A 20,702-nucleotide genomic window follows, 5' to 3' on the forward strand; every position below is an offset into this window, starting at 1 on the left:
TTGAGGATGCTTGTGTTACGTGGCACAAACAATTGTGAGACTATAAATTTGAAGTCTGACATTCTTATTTAAAAGTGGGTAATAGTAATTTAAATAGAAAGATCTTTCTCATTAATTAATGGACCCATATGATCTGCTTAAATCGACTGGAAGCCTAAGTCACATGTGGTAGGAGGAGATTGCTGAAGAGGCAGAACAAGAAGGGTAAAACAGAACCCAGAGTAAGTGAGTGAGTAGGGTCAGGTCAGAGGGGATATGCAGGCCATTTGACACAGGCCAACTGACACATGGTGACAGTTGATAGTGAGAAGGCCCTGGCTGAAGGAATGGAGGTTTGAGAATGGTTTTGCTCCTTGCTGTGATCATGGTTATTAACTTCTTGGTCACCATGATGGATTTTGCTTTCTGCCTCTGGGATTTGGCTTTCTGGTTTTTAAATAAATGTTTTTCTTCTGCCTTCTATATGGGGAGTCTTTTATACTTGGTTATTGAGAACTGTGCTGGCATATTCATAGTCACCACCAGTGTTATGAATATTACCTTGGCAATACAAAGGACACAAGAAAAATCTGCAATAACTATATTTTGATGTTTTACTCTTTATTAGAGGCCTGTTCAGGGAAAATCTTTGTTTAGGCCTTTGCCCTCAATAATGAAGCAAACTCAAGTAGAGAAAATTAAAAGAAGTTTATTTAAAAAATAATAAATCATTCTTCCAATATATAATCTTTCCCTCTGCCGTTCTTGGGAAGGTTCTTGATGGTCCTCCATTCAGTCAATTTCAAATGTTCCTTGTCCCGAAACTCCTCTAGCTACTATCCCATCATGGAGTGTAGATTTGGAATGAAGAACAAATAGAATATGATGATTTTAACTGAGATAGACTCTGAGGTGAAGCAAGAGGGCTGACCTAATATCTGCTAGACTTTAGTGTTTGGATGAAGATGTTTGGGAATGGTGTCCTGCCCTAATTTCAGCTGTCTTAAAACCAGCTCAAAAGCTGGTATAGCTCCTAACCTACAGCACTAGACTAGTAGTGTAATGAGACTTCGGACTTAATATCAAAAATCATGAACAAAATAGCAAGGGAGATCCCCAGAGCTCATCTGGCTACATCAATTCTCTCAGGCTTCTAAAGGTATCCCTTTACATCCAGTGGGACTAAATGATATTTAGCCAACAATTTCATTGCTGGTAATTAGTACTCCAGTCTCATTTAATCCATTGATATCTCCTTGATATCACATAATTAATTAACATCAAATAGCTTTTATAAAAGGGTATTCACAGGAATGAAACCATGAAAATCAGAGCATAAAATAGCCCACCCTTCCAACTAGGGGACATTTTTCCCTCTACATCGTCGTTCTTAGGAAAAGTGGGCTCAAACTTCAATTAGTAGCTAAACGTTTAACTCATTGAGATCTCTTAAGGTAAAGAATCACCTACAGAAAAGTTTCCTCTCCCACTTGAAGGACATGTCATCTCACTGCTGGGTCAGCGTATAGGTGGGATTGTTCTTATCCATATCTCTTTAAAGCTGTGGTAATCAATTGGCTTGGCTATTGCTAAATTCTGATGTGGAGCTCTGGTGGCTCTTCTGATCTTTCAGATCTCACAATATTTTAGTCTAGTATGTTCCATTTCCAATACTCATTTTCCTGAAGGCAGAAGAAGCAAACAAAGGAGGCAAGAAACAATTAGCATGCTTTCATAGGTCACAGAAGCAGGAACAGGAAGGGAGGAGCACAAACAATTATGAAGTATCTACTATGTGCCAGGCACAACGTTAAGTGCTTTACAAATATTATTTCATTTAATATTTTCAACAATCCTGTGATATGGGTAGATATTATTATGATCCCAATTTTACAGAGAAGGAAACTGAGGCAGACAAAAGTTTAGTCAATTGACCAGGGTCACACAGTTGAAGTCACAGAGGGAGACCTAATTTGAGCTCAGATACTCCTGACTCCAAGCCCAGAGTTCTATCTCCTGAGCTACCTAGTTGTCTCAATAGTAGCCCTCCAGTGAGGTAAGAGTCCAAGACTAAACCAATAAGCTTCTAGTATATCTGCCTTTTACTATCACCAGGTAATCTATTTGGTTGTTTAGAGCCTTTTGTGAGCATACTAAATTCTTACTCAGCAGCTAATCAAAGAGTATCATTCACGTCTCATTAAGAAGACAGGAAATAGAGAACGTCTTTGTATGCTCTGAATCAGCCAAGTGGGCACTTTCATCAGAAATGTCCAATAGCAAGTCCAACATATTCTGGCAGAAGACTGAGCCTAGTACACATGCTACCAGGGAGTGCCCTCATGGACCAGTCCCTTGATTACATTAGGTTTGGATGGGAAGCATGTAGAATATTGAGCCTATATCCTATGATATAATCTGAAAAGGGAGATGACTGGCTGAGAATTTTCCCATCTGTTGTTCCCACTATGTGGGAAAGAAAACTAAGTGGTAGGAGGGGAGGTAAAGAAAGTATGGTAAAGAATTAGTGTAGAGGGGGGTAGAGCCAAGATGACAGAGTGAAAGCAGGGACTTGCTTGAGCTCTACCCCCAAATCCTCCAAATACATCTAAAAATGATTCTAAACAAATACTAGAACTGCATAACCCACAAAATGATGGCATGAAACAAATCTCCAGCTCCAGACAGCCTGAATGTTAACAGAAAGGGTCTATCACACCAGGCTGGGAGGGGGGCACACTCCAGGGTGAGCCACACCTGCACAGATGGCTGGAGCAGGCCTCAGGGGACTGAATCACTGGCAGTTGCAGTGGCTTGCAGACTTATCAATGCATAAATGCCAAAGCCACCTTTGAAGATCAGTGGGAGGGCTCTGTCCTACTTGAGGAAGGGAAGAGCATGACCAAGCTCTAGTTCCAGGGTAAACAGAGGAGCTTGGTCAGGAATCAGACACAGGGAAGCAACAGGGGCAGCAGCTCCTTCTGGAACTCCACAGACAGTATGTGTAGGGGGGGATCAAGTGGCTGATCAGAAAGAGATTGCAGGCATCTCTTTGCTGGAGGTAAGGCAGGATTCTCCTGCTTTGCCATGCCTGGAACTGAATTGCAGTCTTGGATGGTGGTCCTAGGGTGAGGAGGAGCCCTGGCATAGTGGATCTTGTGGTGGTGGTGGAGAAGGAATCCTCTTCATAGTTCCAAGACAGAAAAGAGTGCTTGTGGTCACTCACAGCCCAGAGCACAGGCCAGGAGATGAATAAACACTTCTCCCTTGATCATACAAGCTTGGAAGAACTAATAATTTATAGGTACTTAGAAATATCTCTGAAAACAGCTGCACAAAACCCCTGAAGCTTGGGACAGTGCACTCTCCACTCTGGAAGCAGTGTTCTACCTTAACAAAGAACTCAAAAGTCAAATAATTGGCTGGGAAAATTAACAAACAGAGGGGAAAAAATGTCAGACTATAGATTCTTACTTTGGTGACAGGGCAGATCAAAACACTCAACCAGAACAAGACAACAAAGTCAAAGCTCCTACATCCAAAGCCTCCAAGAAAAATATGAATTGGCCTCAGTCCATAGAAGAATTTGGAATGGATTTTGAAAATCAAGTAACAGAAGTAGGGGAAAAAAATGAGAAGTGAAATGAGACTGATGCAGGAAAATCATGAAAAATTACACATGTATAACATATCAAATTGCTTGTCTGCTTAATGAGGGTGGCTGGAGAGGGAGGAATGGAGAGAATGTGAGGCTCAAAGTTTTAAAACTGAATGTTAAAAAGTTGTTTTTACATGCAGCTGGGAAATAAGATATTCAAGCAATATAGAAATCTATCTTACTCCACAGAAAAATAGAAGAGAAAGGGATAAGAGAAATGTGTGGGGTGATACCTCTATCAGAGGGCATGACAGATTGGGGGAAGGGATAAATAGAATGCACATTGTCTTGGGGTGGGGAAAAGGAAGAAATAGGGAGAAAATCTGGAACCCATAATCTTGTGCAAGTGAATGTCGAAAACTAAAAATTAATTCATAATAACAAAAAAAACTAATATAGATAAGGCAAAGTAGACTTTAAAATCTTTATTTTCCTTAAATATTCTCTAGTACCTATTTGAAATTTATTTCCTATGGATATTTCTTTTTTATTTTGCTCATTTCTTGCTACTTTTGTGGGAGGCATGGAAAAAGTTAGGTAGGTCTGGAACTTTTCATTTAATTATCTTCCCAAAAGTATGACACTTCCCTTGATTTCTTTGAGTCAAACATGAAGAAAGCAAGGAAAGAATAGACACATAACCCAGAACTCTTACCTTTTACTGCATTCCTGCTTGTCAATGTTCTCCAAAGGTCTTAGGACAGGAAATGACTCATTTCAATTATATAAACTCTGTGTCATAGTACAGCAAAAAGACAAATGAGTGTGTCATCAGAAGATGCGTGTTTGAATGCTACCTCAGCTATTTGCTACTGTGTAACTTTGCACGTCATTATACTTTCCTGGACCTCATTTCTCTCATCCATAAAATAAGTAAGTTTTACAGAGACCCTTCAAGTTCTCTTTCATCTTATAATCTAAGATCCTTTGTACCATGTTAAAAATCTGTTGTTTCAAAAATAGTGATATTGAAATAGTATTGTTTCTTCAGATCTCTGCTCAAATGTCAACTCCTACATGAATACTTTCCTTATTCCCCAGATACCCAAATCTGTCTTATTCCCCAGATACCCAAATCTGTCTTATTCCCCAGCTACCGAAATCCCCCTGACCCCTCGCCAAGATCTTACATTGGTATAAACTCACATGTGAATAGTATCTCTTCTAATAGAATAGCTTTATGAGGGCAGGAGTTTCCGTCTTTGTAATCTCATTGCCAAGTACAATGTCAAGTACACAGTATGGACTTTAAAAATTTATTGATGAATTGATTGACTTCCAGCATTTTCCCTGCATTTTTTCCTTCTAATTACCAGATAAGGGACCTATCAAGTGCTTTACAAGACACAGCAGGTCTTTAATGGCTATCAACTTAACAAGTACATCCTTTCCTGTGGTTGGAGCAGCTAGGTGGTATAGTGGATAGAGTACTAATCTGAAGTCATAAAGACTCCACTTTTTGAGTTTAAATCTGCACTCAGAGACATACTAGATGTTTGATGCTGTACAAGTTACTTAAACCTCTTTGCCTCAGTTTTCTCAGCTGTAAAATGAACTGGAGAAGGAATTGGCAAATCATTATCTTTTGCCAAGAAAATCCCAAATGGGGTCATGAAGAGTTGGGCAACACTGAAGTACCTGAATAACAAACCTTCCAGCAAAGTATTAAGGGCTGTGTAGTCAACGTGCTGCTTATGGTTCAGTTACAGAGCCACTGTTTCTTTCAGAACTGAATAGAACAGAAATTTTTCTTGTTTGTAGTGATTAAGTCTCTGCAGTATGTTTACTTTATAAAGCCTCTATTCTCACTCTCTCCTCTTTCAAGAAAGCATAATTGAAGGTTGCAGTAAAACTCCTACACATATCAGTTACAGATGGACTAGTTTAACTGAAAGATATTTCTTCCAAATGCTATGCAATATAAATTGCTTTATTAACCCAGGACCCATATTCCATTGTTTCACTGAAATGAATCTTACCAACATTGCAAAAATATGAGGACACAAGTGTACTTATGCTACACATATAATCTCACATATTCTCAGCAACTATCTGAAGGCATCAAAGGCAAAAATATATTTTTCATATAAAATCTGTGAGACAGATTAGTAGGGGAGAAAATAATAAGAGAAACAAGTTCTTTGCCTATCAAATTCGTACTCAAAAAATATCCTAAGGGGAGGACTTAAGTGCCCCAGTGCCAAACCACTATATAAATCTATTAATTCAGGGTTATCCCTGAGGATATGGTCTACCTCAGGCCAACCAATTTTATATTCTTGTAAATGAAGCAAACATTGAATAAGTTTTGTTCCCTCTAAAAGTGAATTTTCAGTTTCCAAAGGTGGTCTCTGAGAGCAGATTGGGTTCTACATAATATTAAGATTAGAGTTTTGTTTTCTTTTAGTGGCTTTTGTTATGTTCTGCCACTTTGGAGTGAAAATAAACAGCTTGGAATAGCTTAGAGTATTTTTCTCCCCTTCCCCTCCCACCATTCTTTCCTTATTATAATCTCACCTTTGTTCCTTTTTCCTTGTTGCTTTGCAGTCCCATGAAAAGCTAAAGAACTGAACAGAGATAGATGTTTTGTGGGAGGAAAGAGCTATGTGGAACATTTTTTTTTTAGTTCTGTATCAAATTCTAAATATGTGAGAAAAATTAACCAAGTGAAATTCACTTTTTTTATAACGTAGGTATAGGCAAGATCTTATTTTTTTTAAATTTATGTCTCAAAATGTCAGTGGGAGAAAGCAAAGTTTTATTTGGCACCTAAATGTTTCACAACCAAACATTCTGACTACTAAGAATGTTTAAAGAAAAGAGGTACCCACTTAAAAATTTAGAGGGCCTTTCTTAAAAAGCAGGAGAAATTTTCAAATTTCTAAATGAAAACAGGTGAATAATTTATACTCTGGAATTGATACCATAAAAATAAATATTTCTGAGACACTTAAAGTTCCCATCAATGAAATATCAACCATGATTCCATAACAGAGAAACAAAGAAACCTACCCATCTCCTGAGAGAGAAAACACTGACTAATATGTGAAATGAAAAATATATTTTTAACCATACCCAATGTGAGATTTCTTTTTTTTTTTTGGCTTGACTATGCTTATATGATATGAAAGTTGTTTTCTCCTTCCCTCTCTTCTTCTTTCCTCCTTTCCTTACATTCTTATTTTCTTCTATTTGTGCTTCCTTCTATCCCTCCTCCCTCCCTCTTTGAGACTTTGGGCAAGTCTCTCAACCTCTCAATGCTCCCAAGCAAATCAACAAGATTGTAGTTCCAGATCAGGTTTCTTTTTAAAGTACCCCCCCCCCCCCACCCCGTATCTCTCTTTCTGTGTCTCTCTGTCTTTCTGTTTTTCTCTCTCTGCCTCTGTCTCTCTGTCTCTCCGTTCCCATCATTTTCTATCTCTTTCCATGTCTGTCTCTATTGTATTGATGTATTTGCTCTTTATATCACTTATTTCTGGCAGAAGAAAAACAACAATAAAATCTCTAGAATAAGCCATTCCTTATAACCAAGAAAAACAAAACACCTGAGAGAGTATCTATGCCATTAGTATCAAGTCCAAATATAAACATGCCTGTGGTCATAAGTTATCTATGTCATAATGTATTTTGATTTTTAAAAAAAAAAATATTTTTCAATTACATTTTTATACGGTTCTTGCCACAACCAGGAGTTGTGTCCTTGTGGCCGAGGGTACGTTTCAAACTTCTGTTCTACACTGTGTACAACATTTTGCCCTAGCAATTCCTTGTATTTCTCTTGTGAGGAGGAGTTATGTCTCATTATGTATTCTCTAGGAACATCACTGATTTTCCAAGAGTTGTGGGTATGAGTTTTTTTTTTTTTAGAAATACTTTTATTTATGTAGTTGCTGTAATTATGAATATTACTTTTTTATTTCTGTATATTTTATTCAGTATCAGTACATACATACTTTTACATCTTTCTCAGAAGGATATACCTCAAAGATTTGTCTTGGGCTTTCTCTTTTCTCTACAAACTAATTTATTTGGCAATTTCATCAGTGTCCATGTATTCAATTATCATCTTCCTAAAGACAATAACCAGATCTATATCTATCTATCTATATCTATATCTATCTATCTATCTATCTATCTATCTATCTATCTATCTATCTACATACATGTTTCACTAGAGTAGCTCATCTAATTTCTAGTCCTTCATTACCAACTGCTTGTTATTTATCGCCATTGGTCATACTAAGAATATCTCAAACAAAACAAACAACCCTTCTTCTGAATTGCCAAGTTACTATTGAGGTTACCACCATCTTCAGAGTCACTTAGGCTTAAGTCTCAATGTCATCCTTAATTCTTCACTCTCACCTTTTATAGGAATTGTCAAATTCTAGTTTTTTCACTTTCAAAATAATTCAATAAAATACATAAAATGACTACTCTTTGCTAAGCACTGGGAACACAAATAAGAAAAAGAATGATAGCCTCTGTTCCCAAAGACCTTACAATCTAATGGAAGAAAGCAATATGCTAAAGAAAGCTGAAAGGGGAGAGCACCAAGATGTACGTATGGCATTGCTGTTCCATGGAGATGAAACTGCATAGTATTGTTAGTTACTACATAACAGATTAATCTCAGAATTATTTTATTTTGTGTTTTTCTTACTACTTAGTTGTTTGGATCATGTGATCAAAGGATTCATATATTTCTTATTTTGAAAACTATCAATATTTTTCCTACATGTACATGCATATATACATATTGTATATAAGCAAAACGTACATGTACATATCTGTATGTGTATATGTGTGTGCGTAAACACATCACATGCAAATATCAGCTCAATTGGTGAATCATCATGCTTTAAACAGGAGGATTCAATATTCAGCTCCCTATACAAGCACATATCTTTTAAGAAAAGCCTCATGAAGTAACAGTTAAGATGGAACAATTGGAGTCAGAAAGATCTTTTTTCAAATCCAACTCCAGATATTTACTAGCTTTCTGACCTTCAGTATATCAACTTCTTGGTTGTTTGGTTTGCTAATTTGTAAAAGTGAGATGGAAACATTGAAGAGATGGATTAACTAGCCTCCAGGGGCCATTCTTGAACTAAATCTAAGTTGTCTTGAATATCAGAATAGTATCAGTGATATTAGATGCCATTATTCCCCTCTTGAATATCTCTCTTCTTTTTCTATCTCAATTGATTTTATTAAAACATTTTAAATTTTATGTAACTGAAATGATTTATGACTTTCTTTATTCTTTTCCAGTTTTTTCTGATGGAAAATTCTCCCCTTAGCCATACTTGTAAAATGCACTTCCCACAAATCTCTTATAATTTGTGTGTGACTATATATCTATTGTGAGATTATTTGATGTGTATGGGATGTTAGGATCTAAATCCAATTTCTGTATAGAAAAGGTTCATTTCTTTTCTAGAAGTTCTTGTCACAAAGGGAGATCTTTCACTAGTAAATTATTTTATTTGATTTATCAAACATTACATTTATTTATTTTGCTTCTGTCTTATCTCATATTTCACTAATAAATGTTTCTATTTTATGAAACCTGATATAGGTTTTGATGACTATTGGTTTTATAATATAATTTGAGTTTTTCAAATTTGATCTCCTCCTTCATTTCATGTTGGAAAACTATAGGATGTTATATCCTAGAACTATTTAGTACGTTATTAGCAAATAATCCTTTATTTATAGATAAAATTTATATGCAAGGGAGCCAAGATGGTGGAGTAAACTGTAGGTTCTCTCACCCTCCCCTTGTTGACCTTGAAAAACTCAGAGAATATTTCACCAGGATAAATCCTGAATAGTGGGGTCAACAGAAGGGGTACAGTAGTCTTTAAGCTCTGGAGACTAGGGAGATCAAAGGGAAGTGTCCTTCTTGCTGTGGCTGAAGAGGACAAGTGCAGGACTTGAGGCATCCCAGCAAGCTACACCTCAGTGGACCCGTGCCCTAGGGAGGTGGAGCATGCATGTGCCAACTCCAGGACCCCAGGCCTGCCTTAGCACAGCCAAGGGAATTGGGCAGACATCAGTGCAGATGAGGGCCCATCAACTGCTGAGCCTGCCCAATATCTAGCACATCTGTGGGGGAGGAGGAGACCTTCAGAAGTCAGACCACCCCTACCTCACACTTCACACCATGAATTTTACTGTTAATCTAGAGAAACTCAGAAACACTTCATCTGCCTTAACCTTTGCACACACCAGCCAGCTGAGCACCAGGTAAGATGCAGTATTATATAACCTATAGCTGACAGAACCAGAGGACACAGCACACAAAGCCAGTAATCAAGCCCCTAGCTCCCAGCACAAGAAATGTGAGACAGTGCCCTCTATGCCCCAGGAGCATAGATCTACTTTAAAAGCAAGGAAAAAAAGGCAATTAATTACCATGACCAAGAAGCAAATTAGAAAAGCAAATAGCATAGAATCTAATTATGGGGACAGGGAAGATCAAAATCCCAATTCAGAAAAGGACAGTATTGACACTATATCCACATCTGAAACCTCAAAAGGAAATATGAACTGTTGTCAAGCCCAAAAAGCATTCTTGGAAGAGTTTAACTAGGATTTTAAAAGTTCATTTAGAGAGGTAGGAGAAAAAATGACCAATGATTTTAAAAAATACAATTGAGAAAAAGAAAAGAAATAATTGAAGAGGACAGTTCTCCAAAAAGGAGAATTGGCCAAAAAGATGAGGAGGTACAAAACCTAACTGGGAAAAAATTCCTTTAAAGGAAAAAAAATGGACAAATGGAAAAGGAGGTACAAAAGTTAACTGAAGAAAAGAACTCATTAAAAATTAGAATTGGTATAGTAGAAACTAATGGCTCTATGAGGCATGAAAAATTGGTCAAAAAAAATCTAAAGAATAAAGTAAATAGAAGAAAATGTAAAATATTTCATTGGAAAAACAACTGACCTGGAAAATAGATCCAGGAGAGAAAATCCAAGAATTATTGGTGTATTGGAAAGGCATGATGAAAAAAAGAGCCTGGACAGTAATTTCCAAGAAATCAAGGAAAACTGTCTTGAGGTCCTAGATCCAGAGGGCAATATTGTCATCAAAAGAATCTACCTATCACTTCCTGAAAGAGATCCTAAATTGAATATGCCAAGGAATATTTTTGCCAAATTCCAGAATTACCACCTCAAGAAGAAAATACTGCAAGTGACAAGAAATAAACAACTCAGATATTGAGGAACTATAGTCAGGATCATGCAGGACATTGCAGCTTCTACATTAAAAGACTGGAGGGATTGGAATGATATTCCATAAGGCAAAGGTGCATGGATTACAAGCAAGCATCAACTACCCAGCAAAATTGAGCATAATCTTTCAGGCAAGGAGATGGACACTCGATGAAATAAAGGATTTCCAGACCTGTTGTAGTGCCAATGCAATATTCACAGTGCCTATGGCAGCCATAAACATCCCAGCACAATTCTGAATTGTGAAATACAGCAGACTCTCCACGAGAAAGATGGAACCAAAACATTTATTCAGACATCAGAAAGCCAAGTCCCAACACCAGAAAGTCAAATCCATCTTAGTAACAAAGAAATCTATACACAATAACAATGTAGAGGGCAATACCATCCCCAAACCTTCCCATTGTTGGGCTTCCCACAAACCATCTCCCTTAAACAAATCAAAAACAAGCTCTCATACAAGCTAGCCATCTGCTTTTCCTATCTCTGATTGATTTCTGACTAACTTCCTCTCAGCTCTACTCTACCCCTTCCTGTTCTATCTGTTCCAAAAGGTTCTCCCACAATGCTCTATGTGACTCAGGTTTCCATGTGACCCAGGCAAGTCACATGGGTCTATTAATGAATGGGAAAGATCTGCCCATTTAAATTTCCATTACACCTTTCTGATAAAAAGGCCAGAGCTCAATGGAAAATTTGCTCTTTAAATACAAATTTGCCCTCTAAATAGAAATACAAATTTGCCTCAAGAGAGGCAAAGAAAGGTAAACAGGGAAAAGCAAAAGAAAAAAAAAAAACCTTGTTGTTCAATAGGGCCAAACAGTTTACAGCCTTAGAGAGGATGATTATACTTGTTAATGTTGAGAACTGTATATTTATTATGCCATTTTAAAGGGAGATAAATAGATAAATAGATAGATGGATAGATAGCTAGCTAGCTAGCTAGATAGATAGATAGATATAGATATAGATATAGATATAGATATAGATATAAATATAGATATAGATAGAGGCTGTGGGCATAAATTAACTGACACGATGATAAAAAAAATCAAGCTAAGGGGTGGGAAGTGATTGTAATGGGAGAAGACAAAAGGAGGAGGAAGAAATAAATTACATCATCTAAAAAGGCCCCAAAACATATTATAGTAGAGTAAAATAAGAAGGGAGGTGAGAATTGTTTGAACTATACTCTCATTGGATTTGGACCAAGGAGGAAATAACATACATGGTTAAGTATAGAAATTCAATTTGCCCTACAGACAGCAGTATGGGAAAGGGAAAGAAAAGGGAGAGGGATTGATAGAAGAGAGGGAAGATTGAGGGAAGTGACGGTCAAAAGTAAAACTCCTGAAGAGAGAAAAGGAGAAATAAAAGCATAAATGAGGAGGAAATAGGAGGGAGAGAAAGACAAAGATATTAATCATAACTCTGAATGTAAATGGGATGAACTCTTCTGTAAAATGGAGGCAGATAACAGAATGGATTAAAAATCATAATCCTACAATATGGTGTTTACAAGAAACACATCTGAAACAGAGAGATACACACAGAGTAAAGGTAAAAGGCTAGAGTAGAATATATTATGCTTCACCTGAAATAAAAAAGAAAAGGTGGGGTAACAATTCTAACGTCAGACAAAGTAAAAGCAAAAATGGATCTAATCAATAAGGAAGGACACTAAAGCTTGCTAAAAAGCACCTTAGATGATGAAGTAACATCATTACTAAACATATATGCACCAAGTAGTATATAATCCAGATTATTAGAGGAGAAGTTAAGGGAGTTAAAGGAAGAAATAAACAGCAAAACTGTACTAGTGGGGGACTTTCACCTCTCCCTCTCTGAACTTGATAAACCTAACTTCAAAGTAAACCAGAAAGAAGTTAAGGAGGTGAATAGAATTCTGGAAAAGGTTGGTGTGATACACCTTTGGAGAAAACTGAATGGGGATAGGAAGGGATATAACTTATTCTCAGGGGTACATGACTTATACACAAAAAATAACCATTTACTAGTACATAAAAACCCCACAATACAGTGCAGAAAGGCAGAAATAGTCAATATATCCTTTTCAGATAATGATGTAATAAAAGTTACATATAATAAAGGGCCATGGAGAGATAGGCCAAAAATTGATTGGAAACGAAATAATCTAATCCTAAAGAATGAGTGGGTCAAACAATAAATCATAGAAACAATTGATAATTTCACTCAAGATGATGACAGTAATGACACAACCTACAAAAACTTAAAGGATACAGCAAAAGCAGTTTTTAAAGGAGGTTTATACCTCTGAATGCATGAATAAAATAGAGAAAGAGAAGATCAGTGAATTGGGGGTACAACTGAAAAAGCTAGAAAAAGAACAAGTTGAAAATCCCCAATTAAATACCAAATTATAAATACTGAAAACCAAAGGAGAGGTTAAAAAATTGAAATTTGGAAAGCTACTGAAATAATAAAAAAAAATAAGAGCTGGTTTTGTGAAAAAAAAACAATAAAATTGATTAAACTTTGGTCAATCTAATTAAAAAAAAAAGAAAGAAGAAAACCAAATTGACTGTATCAAAAAGGAAAAGGGTGAACTCACCTCCAATGAAGAGGAAATTAAAATAATAATTAGAAATTATTTTGCCCAGCTGTATGCCCATAGATTTGATAACCTTAGTGAAATGGATGAATATTCACAAAAATATAAATTTCCCTAATTAGTAGAAGAGAAAGTAAAATATTTAAGTAACCCCATCTCAGAAAAAGAAAATAAAAAAGCCATAAATCAACTCCCATGGAAAAAAATCTCCAGGGCCAGATGGATTTACAAGTGAATTTTATCAACCATTTAAAAAAAGCAGTTGATTCCAATATTACATAGAGCATTTGGGAAAATTGTCAAAGAAAAAATCCTACCAAATACTTTTTATGATACCAATATGGTGCTGATACCTAAACCAGAAAGAGCAAAAACAGAGAAAGAAAAATATAGATCAATTTTCCTAATACATATAGATGCAAAACTTTTAAATAAGATATTAGCAAAAAGATTATGATAACTTATCATTAAAATAATACACTTTGATCAGGTAGCAATTATACCAGGAACACAGGGCTGGTTTAATTTTAGGAAAACTATCAGCATAATTGATCATATCAACAACAAAACTAACAGAAACCATATGATTTTCTCAATAGCTGCCAGAAAAGCTTTTGACAAAATACAACACCCATTCCTATCGAAAACCCCGGAGAACAGAGGAATGAATGGAGTCTTCCTTAAAATAATAAGTAATATCTACCAAAAATCATTGGCAAGCATTACATGTCATGGATTTAAGCTAGATGCATTTCCAAGGGGTGAAACAAGAATGTCAATTATCACCACTGTTATTCAATATGCTAATAGAAGCATTAGTTTTAGCAATAAGATAAGGAAAAGAAATAGAAGGAATTAGAAAAGGCAAAGAAGAAACTAAATTATTAATCTTTGTAGATGATATGATGATATGCCTAGAAAATCCTAGGGAATCAAGTAAATAAACTACTTGAAATAATAAACAACTTTAGCAAAGTTGAAGGATATAAAATAAACCCACACAAATCATCTGCATTTCTTTATACTACTAACAAACCCCAACAGCAAGAAATAGAAAGAATAATCCCATTTAAAGTTACTGTAGACATTATCAAATATTTTGAAATGCACTTGTCCAAACAAACCCAAGCACTATATGAAAGCACTTACAACTCTTTTTGTATGAATAAAGTCAGATTTTAATAACAGGAAAATCATCAGTTTCTCATGGTGTATCAGTAAGCATCCCAACATACACAGAAGGACCTGCTACCACAGTTTCTTAGATCTATATTCATAAAAAGAAAGGCAACTTCTGAAGCATTAACAATCACTTTAATTAAGCACATATATCATTCCTTTAACCAAGCACATATCATTTACCTAGTTCAGGGGAGTCAGCACCCTGAACTTCAAAGAAAATACAGAGAAATCAAAGATCAACACACATGCTTCCTCTGCTTGAATTCAACAGACAGTTTGACCCCAACTGTCTGGTGATAGTTACCAGAGAGGGGAGCACTGACATTTGGGTTTTCAAAGGTGGAGGACTCCTTAAAGCAGCTTCACAGAGTCCTCATCTGGACAAACAAACACTTCCAGTCAGTAAACCCCAAACTAAAACCTCAACTCAGAGTATTTATACCTTTTGTAGAACCAGAGGTCATTACAACCCTTGAGAACCAGTGCTTCATTAGCAAAAGACTTAGGCCTTCCCACAAATCTTCCCTAACCAAAATCCCCTTTTAGGCAGACCCATCAATGGGTAGGGAAGTCCTTTAATCCCATTATAATAAATAACAATACAAATTCATATACTGTTTCTAGTTAAAGAAACTCTTATTTCTGTACTTCACTGCTAATAAAGACTCTTGATTGATAAAGACAAGATTCAATTAGCACTTGATTATACTAAAATAAAAAATCTTATTTTGCTTGCCATCACACATGGGTAGACCAAGATAATATAATAAAAATGACAATTCTATCAAATTAATTCACTTATTTAGTGTCATACAAATCAAACTACCAAAAAATGTTTTATAGAGCTAGAAAAAAATAATATCAAAATACATCTAGAAAAACAAAAGGTCCACTATATCAAGCGAATTAATGAAAAGAAATGCTAGGGAAGGTGGCCTCACCATACCAGATCTTGAATTGCATTTTAAAGCAGTAATCAACAAAACCACTTGGGAGTGGCTAAGAAATAGGGGGATAGGAGAGTGGAATTGGTTAGGTACACAAGGCAGAGTAGTCAGTGATTATAGAAGTCTACTGTTTGATAAATCTGAGGACCCTAGCTTCTGGGATAATAACTCAATGATTGACTAAAACTGCTAGGAAAATTGAAAAATAGTGTGGCAGAAACAGGGCATAGACCAATGCTTGACATTGTACACAAGAATAAAGTACAAATGGGTTTGCAATCTAGCTATACAGACATAACTGTAAACAAATTAGGGAAGAAAAGAATAGTTTATTTGTCAGATTTATGGAGAGGGGAGGAATTTATGATCAAATAAGACATAGAGAACATTATGAAATGCACAATGGATAATTTTGATTACATTTAATTGAAAAGTTTTTGCACAAACAAAGTCAATGCAACCAAGATTAGGCAGGAAACAGAAAACTGGGAAAAACATTTTACAACTAGTATCTGTGATAAAGGTCTCATTTCTAAAATATATAAAGAACTGTGTCAAATTTACAAGAAGGAAGAAATGCCCCTCAAATGTGGAATGGCTGAACAAGTTGTGGTATATGAATATAGTGGAATACAATTGTGCTATAAGAAATGACAAAGGGGAGGACTTCAGAAATAATCAGAAAGACATATGTGATCCAATGCTTAGTGAAGTGAGCAGAACCAGGAGAACATTATACACAGTAACAGCCACAGTGTGTGAAGACTATTTTTGGTAGACTTAGTGCTTCCCAGCAATGCAAGGACCTAAAACATTTCCAAAGGTCTCATGATCCAAAATGCATCCATATTCAGAGACAGAACTATGGAATCGGAACACAAAATGAAGCAGACTATTTTCTCGTGTTATATTTGGTTTGTTTAGTTTTTCTCATGCTTTCTCCCATTCTTTTAATTCTTCTATGTGACATGACTAATATGAAAATGTGTGCATTAGCAGTTTATACACACAGTCCATATAAGATTGCATGCTGTCTTGGGGATGGATGGGGGAGGGGGAAAATTTTAAAGTTATGGAAGCAAATGTTGAAAACTGAAAACAAATAAATTAATAAATTTTGTGGGAAAAGAATTACTTTGAAACTCAACATGTTGAATGTATTATATATTTTAAAAGAAAAGGAAGTTATATATAATAGAAAATTTCAGTTTTATTCTTTGTTCTGTTATTTATATGGAAATGGTTGTTTTATTTAATGTTTAAGTTCAAAATAAAAAAAGAAAAACAATTTCTTAAATTGGATAAATATGAAGTGTCCACCTTAAATGAGGGTGAGGTCTCTGAAGGAGGGTTTCTCCAACCCTGAACTTTGAAAACATTGGTGTGACAGAGCAGTGTTGTACAGTGGAAAGAACACTTAGTCTAGAGTCAGACAACCTGCCTTCAAATTCTGTCTCTGATATCTGATACTTTGAGAAATTCATTTAACCTCCTTGAGCCTCATTTTCTACCTTTCCAAAATGAGTGGAGTTGTAGGAGGCTAGCGGTTTCAAACTCAAACAGAAACTGGAATTATTAAATCATAAGTAATGATCCCTTCTGGCTGCATATTAAGTCTTAAATGTAATATTATATATGTTTTATTATATTTACTTTATTTTGTAAAATATTTCCCAATTAGACATTGATCTGATTCAGGCTACACTTGGGAGTGTGGTTGATGTACTCCATGTTTGATTTCTCTTTTCTAGATGACCTCTGAAGTACATTCCAGTTCTCTATCTATGATCTCCTGGTGTAATTTAAATAGTGCTAGATGCTGGTTCATATCCCAGTTCTCACATGTACTAGTTGACTTGTCATGGCCAAATCACATAACCCATAAATTAAGTGCTTTTAAAGCATTACAGTAATACATAAATATCAGGTTTAATTATCAAACTCACCTATCTATAGCTTGTCCATTCAGATATTATGAGATAATGAGACTGAAATGAAGCTCTTTTATATCTGTGCCATTTCTCTGATTAATCCTTTTCTCAAAAAGAAATCTTGATTAGTCTGCTATGACTTATTAATCAAGCTGTACTAGCTATTGGAAATCACCTCACATGTCATCACTTCAATAATGCATTCTAAAATTGCTAAGGAATTCAATATAATTTTTTTTAAAAGGATCACAGTTGTAATTCTGCTCATTCATTTCAGTAATCTCTGACTCATTGTAACTAGGGTTTTCTTTGCAAATATACTGAAATGGTTTTTCATTTCCTTCTTCAGTTCATTTTGCAGATGAAGAAATTGAGGCAAACACAACTAAGTGCCTTGTCCAGGGTCAAACAGATAGTAGGTATCTGAGGTCAGATTTGAACTCTCATCTTCCTGACTCCAGACAGGAAGCCCTATTCACTGTGCCACCTACCTGTTTTAAAAGAAAGGAAAACAAAGTTGACTCTCTCATCAGACTGAAAATGACATTTGGCAGAGTGGATATGTGCATGGTGTCTCAAAGAGTCACATGGATTCAAACGAAGTTAAACGTACCTTTGAAATGTTTTCATCATCTGGAATAGCATTGACACAAAACCATAGGCCTAATGAATATATTTTTAAATCACAAATGTAGCTAGTGTCTTAACCTCAAAAAAATCACAAAAACTCATAAAGCCTCAGATTTAGAACCTGCCAGTATTTCACATTACACACCCCACATTACAGAAGGCTTGGAAAAATTTAAATATTAAATCTATACATGCATAGATTTTGTACATCTTTCTCTGTTTTCTTTTCTCGTAATTTATTCCAAGTACTTTTGTTACAGAAATTATTGCCATAAAATGGATTATTGCTTCTTCTCAAAACTTTCTAATGTGGAGCAACTGAACTATATAAGTCTATAATATTTCCACCCTGCTTTGCTGTTGCTTAGTGCACAGTGGAATATCAAAGAGAAATTCATTCAGTTGGGAAGAGTAGCTAAGTGACATTTAATAAGGGCTACTTCGAAATTCTCCAATATTATCAGAAAGACTATCATGGTACCAGAACAATAGTGAGGAGGGAACAGAGATATAACATCATCAAGTAATGAGTTCATGAGAATGGAAAAAAATAATCTCTTGGAAAGGGACAACTAGAGGAACAGTGAGGCCAGCAGTGGGGGTAAAAGAGGTCACAGAGGTAGTAGTCACAGAGGTAGTAGTAGTCTTAATCATAATAATAGAAAAAGCACCAACCAGTCAGTCAACAATCATTTATTAAAAGCACTAATCTTTGTTAGGCACTGTGCTCAGTGTTGGGAATACACAAATGTGAAAAGAAACACAATCCCTACATTTAAAAAGGTGGCAGATGGGTGGTGTAGTGGAGTAAACACTGGACTTAGAATCAGAAAAACTCATCTTAATGAGTCAAATTATGCCTCAAACACCAGTTTTGCCATCCTGGGCAAGTCACTTAACTGGTTGCCTCAGTTTCTCATCTGTGAAATGTGCTGGAGAAGGAAACGGCAAACCATTCCAGTATCTTAGCCAAGAAAATCTAAAATGTGATCACAAAGAGTAGCCTATGACTGAAACAACTAAACAACAAAACATCTTTTAAAAAACTTATATTCTTTTGGGGCAAAACATAAACTGAAGCTATAAGAGAGCCTAGAGTATGCTGAAGGTAGGTGGGGAAAGGCACAGTAGAGAAGTCTAGACTGGGATCTGTTGAGAAATAAAGACATGGCTGACCTGGAAGATATCCTTAATTGGAGGTTTTAGGGAGAGCTATTCAATCTGAGGGAGGGGCTGCAATGGAGGAGGGAACTTTCTAAGTCTGAATTTCAACACCAGGATGATCTTCCAGGATGAAGGAATTTCTAGGACTTGACAGAGAAGTCAGGGTGCCATCTTTTGAGAAGAGAATAAAAATAACAATAATAGTTATAAACAATAAAAATAATTACAATAACAGTAATGATAATAGCTAACTATAAGATTATATTTAATAGTCAATAAATGCCACCAAATTTAATTAACATGACATAACTTAACAGAATAACCAAAAGAAATCATAAACTAACCACCATTACAATCTTTTAGCAGATTGTGGAAAGATCATAGATTCAACAAAAAAGTTGTTAAATTCAGATACAACTCAATGGAAGCATAACTAGGAATGTTTCCAGCTGGGAAAATAGAACTTTACATTCCTAGGACTGTTTCCTCATTTCAGAGTAGAGAAGAAAAGGATATGAAGCAGCACTATCAAAGCCTACCATCTGATGGAAAGCTATGTGCTAAAATTTCTTCTTACCCCACTACTCTGTTTAAGTACTATTATGACCCCTATTCAGAATCCTATTCACTCATTCCTAGTTACGACTTTCAAATCCATAATTTGCCCAGAGATAGTTACCATGTGAGTCAGACTGAAATACATGGATCCCTAAAGTCTTAGTGTTCTTTAAGCTTTAACAGCTAAAAATTGCACTAAGACTTGGGATACTCTTAACTTTTTTTCTCTTTTTAAACATCATTTCATTTTTAAATGTGCATTTCAATACCCATTGGAGGCCAAGATGCTAATTTAATTCCTGGAAATAATGATGGTCCAACATTGTGATCTAACAACTCTTGATTCATGTCCTCAAAAGTGCAGACAATGAACCTACATCTCTTTCTTAATATATGTGAGAAAAGACTGCTCCATGATCAAAAAGAAATTTTATAAAGATGGTTAAAAATCTCTTTGAGGACAATAGACTCTTTCTCTACAGTGATGTTCTTCTAATTTACTATTTCTGCACAGTCTTCTGTTTAACCTACTATTCAAATTTATTGCACCCTATATCATTAAGCAGAAACTATACAAATTTCTGCCAAACTAGACACTTAAATACGGGGTTGAAGGAATAAGAGAAATACTGGTGATACTAAGATATATACAGATACAAGTAAATTTATATCATTGAAAAAAGGAATACTTCCTTGGTAAAGGAAGAAGGCATTATAGTCTTAGCATGGGATAAGGCTAATTAATGGTAAATATCCTACAAATCAAATTGAAGACAGGTTTTGATGACTTTAATTAGTAATACGCAATTTAAATGAAC

The 20,702-nt window shown here is 35.6% G+C and overlaps 1 long non-coding RNA gene across 6 annotated transcripts in view; it reads right to left on the reverse strand.

Annotated features, from left to right (window-relative positions):
• Nucleotides 1-718: 718 nt before the first annotated feature.
• The window catches only part of LOC140526550 (uncharacterized), a 52,568-nt gene continuing 32,584 nt past the window's right edge, over nucleotides 719-20,702 (reverse strand). For 5 of the 6 annotated variants that reach the window (XR_011974422.1, XR_011974421.1, XR_011974418.1 and 2 more), the window contains 5 exons: nucleotides 19,339-19,497; nucleotides 6,155-6,204; nucleotides 4,293-4,369; nucleotides 1,450-1,661; nucleotides 719-815 (listed from right to left, as the gene is read on the reverse strand). This is a non-coding gene — a long non-coding RNA (uncharacterized lncRNA). The remainder of the gene's footprint in view (nucleotides 816-1,449; nucleotides 1,662-4,292; nucleotides 4,370-6,154; nucleotides 6,205-19,338; nucleotides 19,498-20,702) is intronic. The other variant, XR_011974419.1, reaches the window with a different exon arrangement.

The sequence above is a fragment of the Notamacropus eugenii genome, chromosome 2 (genome assembly GCF_028372415.1).
Source record: "Notamacropus eugenii isolate mMacEug1 chromosome 2, mMacEug1.pri_v2, whole genome shotgun sequence".
Classification (NCBI taxonomy): Eukaryota; Metazoa; Chordata; class Mammalia; order Diprotodontia; family Macropodidae; genus Notamacropus; species Notamacropus eugenii.